This window comes from Eschrichtius robustus, chromosome 15 (genome assembly GCF_028021215.1).
Source record: "Eschrichtius robustus isolate mEscRob2 chromosome 15, mEscRob2.pri, whole genome shotgun sequence".
NCBI classification, from domain to species: domain Eukaryota; kingdom Metazoa; phylum Chordata; class Mammalia; order Artiodactyla; family Eschrichtiidae; genus Eschrichtius; species Eschrichtius robustus.
Window position 1 is genome coordinate 54,171,073 of NC_090838.1, and position 14,073 is coordinate 54,185,145.

Here is a 14,073-nt window from a genome sequence, read left to right on the forward strand (position 1 = left end):
CTGGGTCATATGGTAGTTCTACTTTTAGTTTTTTGAGAAACCTCCATACTGTTTTCCACAGTGGCTGCACCAGTCTACATTCTTACCAACAGTGTATGAAGGTTCCCTTTTTTCTACATCCTCGCCAACATTTGTCATTTGTGTTCTCTTTGATGACAGCCATTCTGACAGGTGTGAGGTGATATCTCCTGGTTTTGGTTTGCATTTCCCTGATGATTAGTGATGATAAGCATCTTTTCATGTGCCTGTTAGCCATCTGCATTTCCTCTTTGGAAAAATGTCTATTCAGTTCTTCTGCCCATTTTGTTGATCAGGTTGTTTGTTTTTTGATGTTTAGTTGTATGAACTATTTATATATTTTGGATATTGACCCCTTATCAGTCATATCATTTGCAAGTATTTTCTCCCATTCAGTAGGTTTTTTTGTTTTGTCATTATGCTAAGTGAAATAAGTCAGACAGAGAAAGACAAGTACTGTATGATATCACTTACATGTGGAATCTAAAAAATACAACAAACTAGTGAATATAACAGAAAAGAAGCAGACTCACAGATATAAAGAGCAAACCAGTGGAGAGGGAAGAAAGAGCATTATAGGCATAAGGGATTAAGAGGTACAAACTATTAGGTATAAATTAAGCTACAAGGATATATTGTATAACACAGGGCATATAGCAAATATTTTATAACTATAAATGGAGTATAACCTTTAAAAATTGTGAATTGCTATATTGTACACCTGTATATATAATACTGTACATCAACTGTACTTCAATTTTAAAAGAAAATGGTGTTTACATTTTTAAATGGTTGGAAGAACTGTGCTCAACCACTCAACTCTGAATGGCTTTGGAATTACCTTATGCTGAAGACTTGAAAGTGTTTCAATCTGAAACTATTATAAGCAAAACAGTACTTATATGTGAAACTTGTATTGTGATAAACTCATTTCAGTGAGAACTAACATTGTTTGACTTGCAAGTAATAGGCTGTGTTATAGGCTGTGTTATACACTTCCTGCACTGTCAAAAGTTAAAAAAAGAAGTGAGATCTCCATTCCTATACAAATTCCCAGCAATATATTTCAGCCCACAGCAGCATTTTTCAACCTTGATACAAGTGCAAAGGTAATGTCCATATTCCAAAGTCTATTTAATGTTGCAATTACGGAACTTTAATAGGAAGTAATTAATTTGCAATGTAGTAACATGTTAAAAGGCAGTCTAGCCTTTAGCTAATAGAACTGTAAAAATGCCTTCTGATTGGTGAATATGTGCAATTAAACCATACGCTCATGGACTGATATCAATATTTGGCAGTACTTATCTATGAGGAAAGAAATTTGCAAAGTTGAAAATACATAAAATCTCATCATAGATCAGTATTCACAGTGAACATTTGCAACAGATTTTGTTAAGGAAAACCACCTTTCAACCCTCATTAAGAGAAATGTTATCCCCCCGCAAAAGAATTCCATTTTTCACATCTGTAGAACTTTATTATGAAAACTGTACTCAATTAATAGATTTTTAATTTTATCAATAAAAATCTATGGAAATTTGTTTTCTCAAGTACCTAAATAATAACCTCAATTTTTCCTTTTGGGCCACAAGCCTATAATATTTGCTATTTGGTCCTTTATGGAAAAAGTTTGATGATTCCATATTTTAATAATACATCAGAATTTAAATTTGCATATATATACTTTTGTAAAATCTTCTTAAGGAAATGATGTGACCAATCTTATGTCCAAGATTGGTGATGACAGCAATACTTATTTTTTCTTTAAGACTATCTTTTTTTTTTTTGGCTGCACCATGCAGCATGTGGAATCCCAGTTCCCCAACCAGGGATTAAACCCAGGCCCTTGGCAGTGAAAGCATGCAGTCCTAACCACTGGAACACCAGGGAATTCCTGACAGCAGTACTTACAATGATAAAAAATCGGAAGCAACTTAAATGTACATCAACTGAAAAAATCATATTGTTTTTCTTTTTTAATCCAAGAGTGGCATGATACTTTCATAACAGATCCTTATATTCAATGAAGAAATTAGCAGTAATTTAAAAATATATATACTCCCGTATTCAGTTTGCTAGTATTTTATTTAATACTTTTGCATTTATGTTTTTTTCCATTGAGGTATAGTTGCTGTACAGTATTATATAAGTGCGTCTGTGTTCTTAAGAAATTCTATCACTTTACTTGCACTTGACTGCTAACAAGCCCTCAACTGGTATCAAGGTTATACTAGCCTTATAAATAAGCTAAGGCAGCTTTTTTTCCTATCTTCTTGTCTCTGGCAAAATTTGTATGTGATTCTTCACTGAAAATAAGCAAAAGATATACAATGCATTTAAGAAGAAATTACCACCCATTACTGAGTGACATAAATGAACACCTGATTAAATACAGATATACACCTGCTTATGGCTGAAAAGACTATATATCATAAAGATATCAATTCTGACCCCAAATAATCTGTAAAATTCAGTGGAATTCCAATCAAAATCCCTTCAAGATTTTTCATGGAACTTGACAAGCTTATCTTAAAATTCATATGTGAAAGTAAATGGTCAAGAATATCTAAGACTTATTCTAGTTAACATTAAGACTATATAATAGCACAAGTATATAGGCATATAAATCAATGAAAAAGAAAGTTACCCATAAAAAATATCAATTTTTTTGTGGGTTACTAATGTTAGTACTTTATGTTTAACAGTGATGTAAGTGTTGGCTATAAGATCTGTGGTCCACAAATTATTTCTGGAACATATTCTCTCTCTCTCATTCTTCCTTAATTCTGTGATTTCTACTCTTAATTTTTTAACTGTTATAGGGAATTTGGGGTCATTAATTTCAAGAAGGTAATAAGGCTTAACAGTTCTTGAGTTGATATTATATCTGTACCATGAAGGTTTTCATTTCTTAATCTTTCTGTGGACCGTCTCACTATTCATATATATGAATGTAGTTTTTAGTAAAATGCAGTAGAGAGTATATTTCTGTAACTCCATACCTCTCAGTTTGAGACAGTTCATGCATGAATCTTTACAGTGTGATAAAAGACATCTAGTATCTAGTATCTATATCACCCCCCCAATTGGCTATCCTCTAGATATATTTATTTTTTAACTTTTAGATAGTTTTAGTGTTGCAATTTAGTTTAAATGTTGGATATATACAGTTAAATATGTTCCTATACCCCTGGGAAATGGTCATATTCTAAATAAGTCAAGAAAGTAAAAGCCACTTGGCTTTATATTTCATTTTCATGTCTTTTACTTGATTAGGACAGCACGTACAAGAATAGAGGACATGCAGTAAAGCTGGTTGAGACTAAGGGTAAGGTACTGTTAAATGATATTATATTAAATACACTGCAAGAGACCACTACTGGGAAAGTCATGCCCTTCTCATCTTGACTTTAAATTTAATTAAATACTTATTAATCAAAAATTATTCCACAAATTATGGAGTGTTTACTACGTGCCAGATACAGAGGTAAATTTACTACAAAGTTTATAAAGCTTAAGCTTTTCTGCCTCTTATTTGTACATATCTTTCCCAGTACCTAATTTTGTACTTGAAATGTTAAATTATTTTTTTTAACTTTCTTTTTTAAATTGAAGTATAGTGGATTTACAATATTATAATATTTTCAGGTGTACAGCATAGTGATTCAGTATTTTTATAGATTATACTCCATTTAAAGTTATTATAAAATAATGTCTATATTTCCCTGTGCTGTATAATATATCCTTGTTGCTTATCTCTTTTATACATAGAAGTTTGTATCTCTTAATCCTATACCCCTATCTTGACCCTCCCACCCTTCTGTCTCCCCACTGGTAACCATTAGTTTGTTTTCTATATCTGTGAGGCTTATCCTGTTTTGTTATATATATTTGTTTGTTTTATTTTCTAGATTCCATATCTAAGTGATAATATACAGTATTTGTCTTTCTATGACTTATTTCACTAAGCGTAATATTCTCTAGGTCAATTAAATTATTTTCCTTCAGAAGTATAAGTTTCAAGCCCCGTAAAACATGTATCTACCCCCTGATGCCCATCCATCAAGGTTTTCACATACTAGTGAACTGTGTTACCGTACCATGTTTAGATGTTTAGAATCATGTGTCTCGGAGGCACATGGCACAAGGAGACACTAAGTTGTACAGTCCTTTTTTGTTTCCTTGGTCTCTTTTTGGAGACTTATCGTATAAGATTAAAATGGCATGTAATGGGTCTAAAGAGATAACATAGATGACAATAGATTTGAAAAGTGTCATATTGATAAATCCCAACCTTTACTGCCACCCATTCAGGATTACCTAGTTAGTGAATGGTTTTATTATAAAAGTGTTACTAATGTGGAAGCAAGTTTTCAGAAAAATATTCAGAAGAATGAACTATTTAGTTTCTGTCATTCTCAGTGACAATTTTTAATTTACCGTTTGCCAAACTGACTTATATTAGTAACATCTTTTAGCACTATTAAGTGAAATTGGCTTCCACTGAACAAAAGATGACAAACACTGATAGTCTTTGGCTATGATCCACGTTTAAAAATTTACACATATCCTCTCTGTATCATCTAAGATCTGGAATAAAAGACTTGTTATTACTGGGAGCTCATTACCTTTCACAGGTGATATTTAATGTACTACTATAATGAATATGCAGATTTACAACAAAAAGCATTTAAAGCTAAGGAGTTCCCTGGTGGTCCAGTGGTTAGGACTCGATGCTTTCACTGCTGAGGGCCCGGAATCAGTCCCTGGTCGGGGAACTAAGATCCTGCAAACCGTGCAGCACAACCAAAAAAAAAAAAAAACTATTCAAAGCTAAAAAAAAATCCTGAGTAGATTTTCATCTTTAAATCATACTTTGGACTAGTCATTGACAGATAAGTTTAACTATTATAACATATTGATGTTGTTATAACCTTTTCTAATTTTTGTTATGCTTTTGGGGATTAATAGGTTTGTATGAGATAACAGAAGCACTTACAAAGACATGCAACAGCTTCTACACATTTAAGACTACCATGTTCTGGCCCTCCCTGCTATAATATTTTACTTAGTTCAAATCAGTTGATAATATAAAATTTAAATTCATTAAGTACAAGCTTTGCAGCTTTAAGCCTTGTCCAAACCTGCTTTCAGAACATTTAATTTCATGCTGCTTTATTTCAAGTAAAGATAAAGTAAAATGTTGATACACTTCTTTTTGTACTTATTTAAAATAACATTTCTTTTCGTAGGACAAATCTGGTTAATAAGAAATTTTAAGAATTAGGAATAAAATATTTCTGATAATGTGTTGATATTTTAGAAATGTCATATTTGTAGATTTGAGGGAAAAGTAACTTTCAAGATAAGGAAGTCTATAAAATAATTTATCTCGTAGGTACATTTATGTTAATATAAATTTTAGTAATCAGTTCTTAATGTCTACATGAATAACTACATAAATAATCTTTCTTATATAAGAACAATGAATAATTACTTTAAATGTGAAAATATATGCGAACAATTTAGATTTTGTTACCAAATGGAGAATTTACTTGGAATACTTATTTTCATGTTAGAATAAGTTTTAAAGTTTTTAATTCATAAATAAAACCTACTGCTTCTTTTTAGGAGTTATATTTTTGGCTTGTTTGAATTTTGTTCTTGGAGCTACTGGTTTATTTAAATTCTTCTATTTTAGTGAATTCAATTTTTTCAGTTTGTTCACGTTCACTAAGTTTTCATGTTTATTGCACTGTTGTATATATTATTATCATACTTTTTAAAAGTCTTCTGATCATTTTATATACTGCTATATAGAATGATCAGAGTTATTCCCAGGATATTATAACAAAATTAAGTTACTATATACAGAAAACCCTAAAGACTCACAAAACTACTGATAAATGAATTCAGCAAGGTAGCAGGATACAAGATTAACATACAGAAATCAGTAGAGTTTCTTTACACTAACAATGAAATATCAGAACGGAATGTAAATAAACAATCCCTTTTAAAATCGCATCCAAAAAAAAACAACTTAGGAATAAACCTCACCAAGGAGGTGGAAGACTTACTTATATGCTGAGAACTACAAAACATTAGTAAAGGAAATTGAAGATGATTTAAAGAAATGGAAAGATATGCCATGCTCTAAGATTGGAAGAATTAAAATTGTTAAAATGACTATTCTACCCAAAGCAATCTAAAGATTTAATGCGATCCCTATCAAATTACCCATGACATTTATCACAGAACTAGAACAAAGAATCCTAAGATTTATATGGAAACATAAAAGACCCAGAATTGCCAAAGCAATCCTGAGGAAAAATAACCCTCCCAGACTTCAGACAATACTACAAAGCTACAGTAATCAAAACAGTATGATACTGGCACAAAAACAGACATATGGATCAATGGAACAGAAAGAGAACCCAGAAATAGACCCACACACGTATGTTCAATTAATCCTCAAGAAAGGAGGCAAGAATATACAAATGGGAAGACACAGTCTCTTCAGCAAGTGGTTTTGGGAAAGTTGGACAGCTGTATGTAAATCAATGACATTAGAACACACCCTCACACCATACACAAAAATAAACTCAAAGTGGCTTAAAGACTTAAATAAAAGACATGACACCATAAAACTCCTAGAAGAGAACATAGGCACAACATTCTATTACATAAATCATACCAATGTTTTCTTAGGTCAGTCTCCCAAGGCAATAGAAATAAAAGCAAAAATAAACACATGCGACCTAATCAAACTTATAAGCTTTTGCACAGCAAAGGAAACCATAAACAAAACAAAAAGACAACCTACAGACTGGGAGAAAATATTTGCAAATGATGCAACCGACAAGGGCTTAATTTCCAAAATATATAAACAGCTCATACAACTCAATAATGAAAAAGCAAACAACCCAATAAAAAATGGGCAGAAAACATAAATAGACATTTCTCTAAGGAAGACGTACAGATGGCCAACAGGCACATGAAAAGATGCTCATCATCGCTAATTATCAGAGAAATGCAAATCAAAACTGCAATGAGGTACCACCTCACACCAGTCAGAATGGCCATCATTAAAAAGTCTACAAATCATAAATGATGGAGAGGATGTGGAGAAAAGGGAACCCTCTTACACTGTTGGTAGGAATGTAAGTTGGTACAGCCAATATGGAGAACAGTATGGAGGTTCCTTAAAAAACTAAAAATTGAGCTACCATATGATCCAGCAATCCCACTCCTGGGCATATACCCAGACAAAACTATAATTAGGAAATATACATGTGCCCCCTATGTTCACAGCAGCACTATTTACAATAGTCAAGATATGGACATAATCTAAATGTCCATCGATAGATGAATGGATAAAGAAGATGTGGTATGTGTATACGTATGTGTATGTGTATGTGTATATATATACACACACACAATGGAATATTACTCAGCCATGAAAAACAATGAAATAATGCCATTTGCAGCAACATGGATGGATCTGGAGATTATCAAACTAAGTGAAGTAAGTCAGAAAGAGAAAGACAAATACCATATGATACCACTTTATGTGGAATCTAAAATATGACACAAATGAACAAATCTATGAAACAGAAACAGACTTACAGACATAGAGAACAGACTTGTGGTTGCCAAGGGGTGGGGGGGAGGAAAGGATTAAGAGTCTGAGATTAGCAGATTCAAACTATTATATATAGGATGGATAAAGAACAAGGTCCTACTGTATAGCACAGGAAACTATATTCAATATCTTGTGATAAACCATAATGGAAAAGAATATGAATAAGAATATATATATATATGTATAACTGAATCACTTTGCTGTACAGCAGAAATTAACACAACATTGTAAATCAACTATGCTTCAATAAAATTTAAAAAAAAAACATCAAGTTGCCAAACAATGTTTTAATATGCTACTAAAACACTAAAACAGAAGTTCTATTTAAAAACAGGGGTATAGATGAATATATATGCATCTTTAGTTACATATATATACACTATATATATATATATATATATATATATATATATATATATACACACACACACACACACACACTATAAATGAAGGATAAAACCAAAAGTGATGACCTCACTTTTGGTGAGAAGGACTAAGAAAATGTGACCCTAACCAGGAGAAAAAATGGTCACTTGAAACAGACCCAAATGAACTAATGGTTTACAGGAAACACAGGAGACAGAGGAACATATTAATAAGCACTCCAAAGATATGAGGTTGGCACATGTCAAAATATGAGAAACGCTATAGGGCAAATGGCTCAGTTTATTCTACAGCACAACTGCAAAAAAAGTGGGGAAAAGAGAGGTAGCCGGAACTCAGATTAAAATAAACCACTGAGGGACTTCCCTGGTGGCACAGTGGTTAAGAATCCGCCTGCTAGTGCTGGGTACATGGGTTCAATCCCTGGTCCGGGAAGATCCCATATGCCACGGAGCAACTAAGCCCATGTGCCACAACTACTGAAGCCTGCGGGCCTAGAGCCCATGCTCCACAACAAGAGAAGCCACTGCAACAAGAAACCCGCGCACCACAACGAAGAGTAGCCCCAGCTCACCGCAACTAGAGAAAGCCCACACGCAGCAACGAAGACCCAACACAGCCAAAAGATATAAATAAATAAATATAAAAAATTTGAAATAAATACAAAAAAGAAAAAAAATAGACTTTAAACCACTGAGGCACATCAATCAAATGAAATGTTGGACCTGGTTGATCCTGAGATACAACTACCTTTTAGATTTTTAAAAATAAATATTTCTGGAGATAACAGAGAAATATGAACATGAACTGGATTATTTGATGATATTAAGAAACTAAGGGGAGGGACTTCCCTGGTGGTCCAGTGGTTAAGAATCCACCCTGCAATGCAGGGGATGCTGGTTCCATCCCTTGTTGGGGAACTAGGATCCCACATGCCACGGGGCAACTAAGCCTGCGCGCCACAACTAGAGAGTCTGCATGCCGCAACTAGAGAGCCGACGCACTCTGGAGCTTGCACCCCACAACTACAGAGCCCACTCGCTCTGGAGCCCGTGAGCCACAACTACTGAGCCCACGCGCCACAACTAGAGAGAAGCCTGTGTACCATGACAAAAGAGCCCGCGTGCTGCACCTAAGTCCTGATGCAGCCAATAAATAAATAAAATAAGAAACTAAGAGGAATTTCTTTAGATTTGATAATAGTATTGCAATGACGTTTCTTTAAAAAAAAACAAAACTCCTCTTTCAGAGATACATAATGAAGCGTTTAAAGTAAAATAATATGTTGCTTCAAAATAATCCAAAATGGGATGTAGGGTGGTTGGAGATATAAATGAAAACTGTTTGGTCATGTATAGGTACTTGTTGAAGTTAGGTGATTGGTATATGGCAATTCATTATTTTATTCCCTCTGTTTTTTATCCATGATAAAAATAAATAAATTCAAAACAAAATTAATAGTATCATCCTCTCTAAAAACAAATTTCCTTTGCCATAATTATGTCCTTTTCAATCCTAATTTATGTGTGTGTGTGTCTTCTTTTTCTATGCCTTGATGATATTTTCCTAAACTATTATCTTACACGTCTTTTCTAGAAAATGGCTTTGATTTTATTGAGAAATTCTACTTTAAAAAATTTAATTTCTTCTTTTATCTTCATTAATTTCATTTCTCTACATTCTTTGGATTTGTTTGTCTTTGTCCTCTTGAGATGAAAGCACAGGTCATTTATTTTCAATCTTTTAAAAAAAATAATGAATTTAAGGCTATGAAATTTCTTCTGAGTATTACTGCTTTGGCTGCAAGCCACAGACCTTGATATGTAATATTTTCATTGTCATTAAGTTATAAGTTTATAATTTCCACTTTGAGATCACCTTTAGCCGAAGAGTTATTAATAAGTATGTTATTAAATGTGGGGGCACATAATGTTATTTTTTATCAGGGTGATCTTTTTTAAAAAATTTATTTATTTTATTTATTTATTTTTGGCTGTGTTGGGTCTTCATTGCTGTGCACGGGCCTTCTCTAGTTGTGGTGAACGGGGGCTACTCTTTGTTGTGGGGCACAGGCTTCTCATAGCAGTGGCTTCTCTTGTTGTGGAGCATGGGCTCTAGGCACGTGGGCTCAGTAGTTGTGACTTGTGGGCTCTAGAGTGCAGGCCCAGTAGTTGTGGCGCACGGGCTTAGTTGCTCTGTGGCATGTGGGATCTTCCCGAACCAGGCCTCCAACCCGTATTCCCTGCATTGGCAGGTGGATTCTTAACCACTGCGCCACCAGGGAAGTCCTGGGGTGATCTTTTTGTAGTTAATTTTCACTTTTACTGCACAGAAGTCACTGAATATGATTTCTGTGGTAGAAATATTTGGAATATGTTGATATTTCCTTGGTGGCTTAGATATGATCATTATTTAAAATGAGTGTTATTTTATTAATAACATGCATTCTGTTTATTAAACATATCTTCATTAGGTCAGGTTTTCACATTGTTATTAAAATCCTTAATATCCTTACTGTTTTTTTCCTTCTCAGTGTATGGTTTTCAGAGAAGGGTGTGTTAACATCCTGCACTTTGTGGATTTTTCAACTTTTCTTGAAGGTTTTTTTTTTTTAAGAATATATTTTGGAGCTCTGTAGTTAAATGAATAGTGCTATCTCTACTTGATGGATTACTTCTATAATTATCAACTATATTATTATAAAGGATCTCTCTGTATTAGTTATCAATTGCTGCACAACAAATTACCCCCAAAGTTAGTAGCTTAAAACAATAAACATCAATTATATCACAATTTCTGAGGGTCAGGAATCCAAGAAGACTTAACTGGGCAATTCAGACTCAGGGTCTCTCATGAGGTTGCAGAAAAGATGTTGGCCAGAGGGTCAGTCATCTGAAAGTTTGCGTATGAAGGCCCTGCTTCTAGATGGCTCATTCACATGGCTGGCAAATGCAGTTCCTTACCGGCCATTCATAAGACGCATCTGTATCTCACTGCATAGGCCTCTCCATAGGGCTGCTTGAACGTCCTCATGACATGGCAGCTAGCTTCCCCCAGAGCAAGTTATCAGAGAGAAAGGGGCAAAAAGGAAGCCACAACACATTTTATTACCTAGTTTCAGAAGTCATACTTCATAGCTGAAGTGAGTTACCAGGTCCAGATCACATCAAGGGGATGAGAGGGTAAGGCACCACCTTTCGAAAAGAGGAGTATCAAAGAATTTGAGCACATGCTTTAAAAGTACCTCACCTTCTTTTTCCCTTTTAATACTTCTGTCTTCAGATATTTTCTTCTGACAGTTGGTTTTGGAAGCATTTATTTATATATATTTTTATATATTTATATATATTTTATTTATATATATTTTTATTTTTTATATTTATATATATTTTATTTATATATATTTTTGAACCATGTTATTTTGGGTTGGGAGTGTTTTATATATGCAACACATACCTGGATATTTAAAAATCCAATTTTGTGGTCTCTGATTTTCAGTAGGTGAACTTAATTCATTGACATTATAATTACTGATGCTTAGACATTCTTGCCAGCTTATTTTTTACTTTCTATTTGCCATACCCTTATTTATTTCATTTTGATTATTTCCTATTTGTTCTGCAATAATTTATCAAGTCTTCTATTTTGTGTTTTTCTTATTTACTGATTCTAAAGTTACACCATTTGTATTGGTCTGTTAGGGCTGCCATAAGAAAATACCAAAGGCTGGGCACATGAAACAAGAGGAATACTATTTTCTCACAGTTCAGGAGGCTGGAAGTTCAAGAGGAAGCTGCTGACAGGTTTGGTTTCTCCTGAGGCCTCTCTCATTGGCTTGCAGGTGACCACCTTCTTGCTGGATTTGCCGCTGTGCACATGCATCCCTGTTGTCTCTTCCTCTTCTTATAAATACACCAGCCATATTAGATTAGGGCTCCACCTCCATGACCTCACTTAACCTTAACTATATCTTTAAAGGCCTCACTTCCAAATATGGTCACATTAGGGGTTACAGCTTCAACATATCGATTTGGAAAGAGAGGGGGACACAATTCAGTTCATAAAATCACCCTTCCTATTTTTCTGGTGAATATTCTTAAATTCTTAACATACATCAGCTTATTTTTCTAATAGTACCTGGGGTTTATCAGTATTTACTTGCTTTGACTTCTCCACTCACCCACCTTGCTACAACCTGATTATTCACCCTTGCTTTCCCAGGAACATTTTTGTGATTCCTAGTATCCCCTTTCCCAGGGCATGGAGAACTTTTGGTGCTTCTTTCAACTTTGGGAGCCATCTTATCTGGACATTTAGGTTTCTGCTTTCTTTTTTCAATCTTATTTTGTGTGTTTTACAGTTTTCAGTGGATTCCTCACAGCTTCCGGTCTCTTATGTATTCTTGATTTGAATTCCAGTTATAAATTTTAAACACACACACACACACACACACACACATACACACACGTATGTTCCATCATTCATAGAGATGTGGCACAGGAGGGAGAAGCTGATGTATACACTCAATCCAGTGTCTTAAAACAGAAGAGGTACATTTCATTTATAGATTAATTCTTCAGAGCAGAGACTTCTGACTGGGAAAATTTGAACTTGGAAATCCAAGATAGGTTTGAGTCAATAGAGGTCAGAAAATTCTATATTCATAATATTGTATATAATTACAATTATAATGTATATAGTAAATGTCAATTCTTGCTTCAGAAGTTTACAGGTATAAAACTCTTCTAAATAAAAACAGGGCCAAAGAAGCTATTTTATGTCAACTTGATCACCAAGTAAGTGCCTAGGAGTTGGCAGATGTAAGCCATGCTATAGAAATCATGCCAACGGAAGACAAACTACCCAATAGTATCATGCCAAGGGAAGGCACAGATGGCTGGAGAGCAGCAGCTATAGGTCTTTTTATAGCATTATCAAATAGCACACACTTGACATTCCAACTGGTCCTGTGCCAATGGTCAAGGTAATTAGGGATGTCAACATGAGAAAGTTCAGAAGGCACAGTCATCCTCATGCCATCCACATGGGGACAGAGAAGCAATCTTGGGTAGTAACTGACTGTCTTTTATGCCACAGTAATAATTAGGTTGGAGAGGTCACTTGAATTTTGAAAAGCAGAATAAGGTCCCAAAGACACAGAATTAAAAGTATTTCTGTGACCAACAGAAATAGACTTCAAAACCACACAGCTTCTACTTAGAGAAACAATAGTCTAGAGCTGTGACAATAGTGAAAATTTTAAATATTCTCAGTGTTTAGAAAAGTTTCAAGTACAGTACAAAGATCTTTTTTTTCTGACTCATTGGAGAGTAAGTTGCCAACACACTCTTGAATACATTAGTGTTTATTTCCTATAAATTTGGATATTCTCCTACATAACCGCAATCAAATCATGAAATTAACATTGATAACATTACTCCCACTTAATCACTGAAATTTCACCAATTGTTCCAGTAACAATTCACAGCACACAGCACACAGATCCGTTTCTTGATAGATTTAGTTGGTATGTCTCTTTAGTCTCCTTATTTAGTATAAAATAGTTCTTCAGTCTTTTCACTGATGTGAACTTGGAATTTTTGAAGAGTATAGGCTAATTATTAGAATGTCCCTTAATTTGGGTTCAATTGGTATTTCCTCATGATTAGATCCAGATTTTGCACTTTTTTTGCAGGAAAGCCACAGAAGGGCTGTTGTGTTCTTATAACAATATATAAGGTAGCAAATTATTTTTATTTGCTCCATTTTGATCATTTGATTAACATGGTGTGTACCAGCCTTCTCCACTGTAAAGTAACTCTTTTTCCTTTTGTAAATAATACATATTTTGTGGGGAAATATTTTGAGACTATGTAAATAATATCCTGTATTCTCATGAAACTTTCTCTCACAGTTACAGCATTCATTAATGACTGTTGCCTTATTCAACTATTACTATGATGTTTGCCAAATTGTGATTTTTTCATTTTATCATTCCTTTTATATTTATTAAATGGCTTTATTTC

At 34.0% G+C, this 14,073-nt stretch overlaps 1 protein-coding gene across 3 annotated transcripts in view; it reads right to left on the reverse strand.

Moving 5' to 3' along the window:
- The window catches only part of WDPCP (WD repeat containing planar cell polarity effector), a 369,317-nt gene that overhangs the window by 113,966 nt on the left and 241,278 nt on the right, over positions 1 to 14,073 (reverse strand). The window lies entirely within an intron of this gene.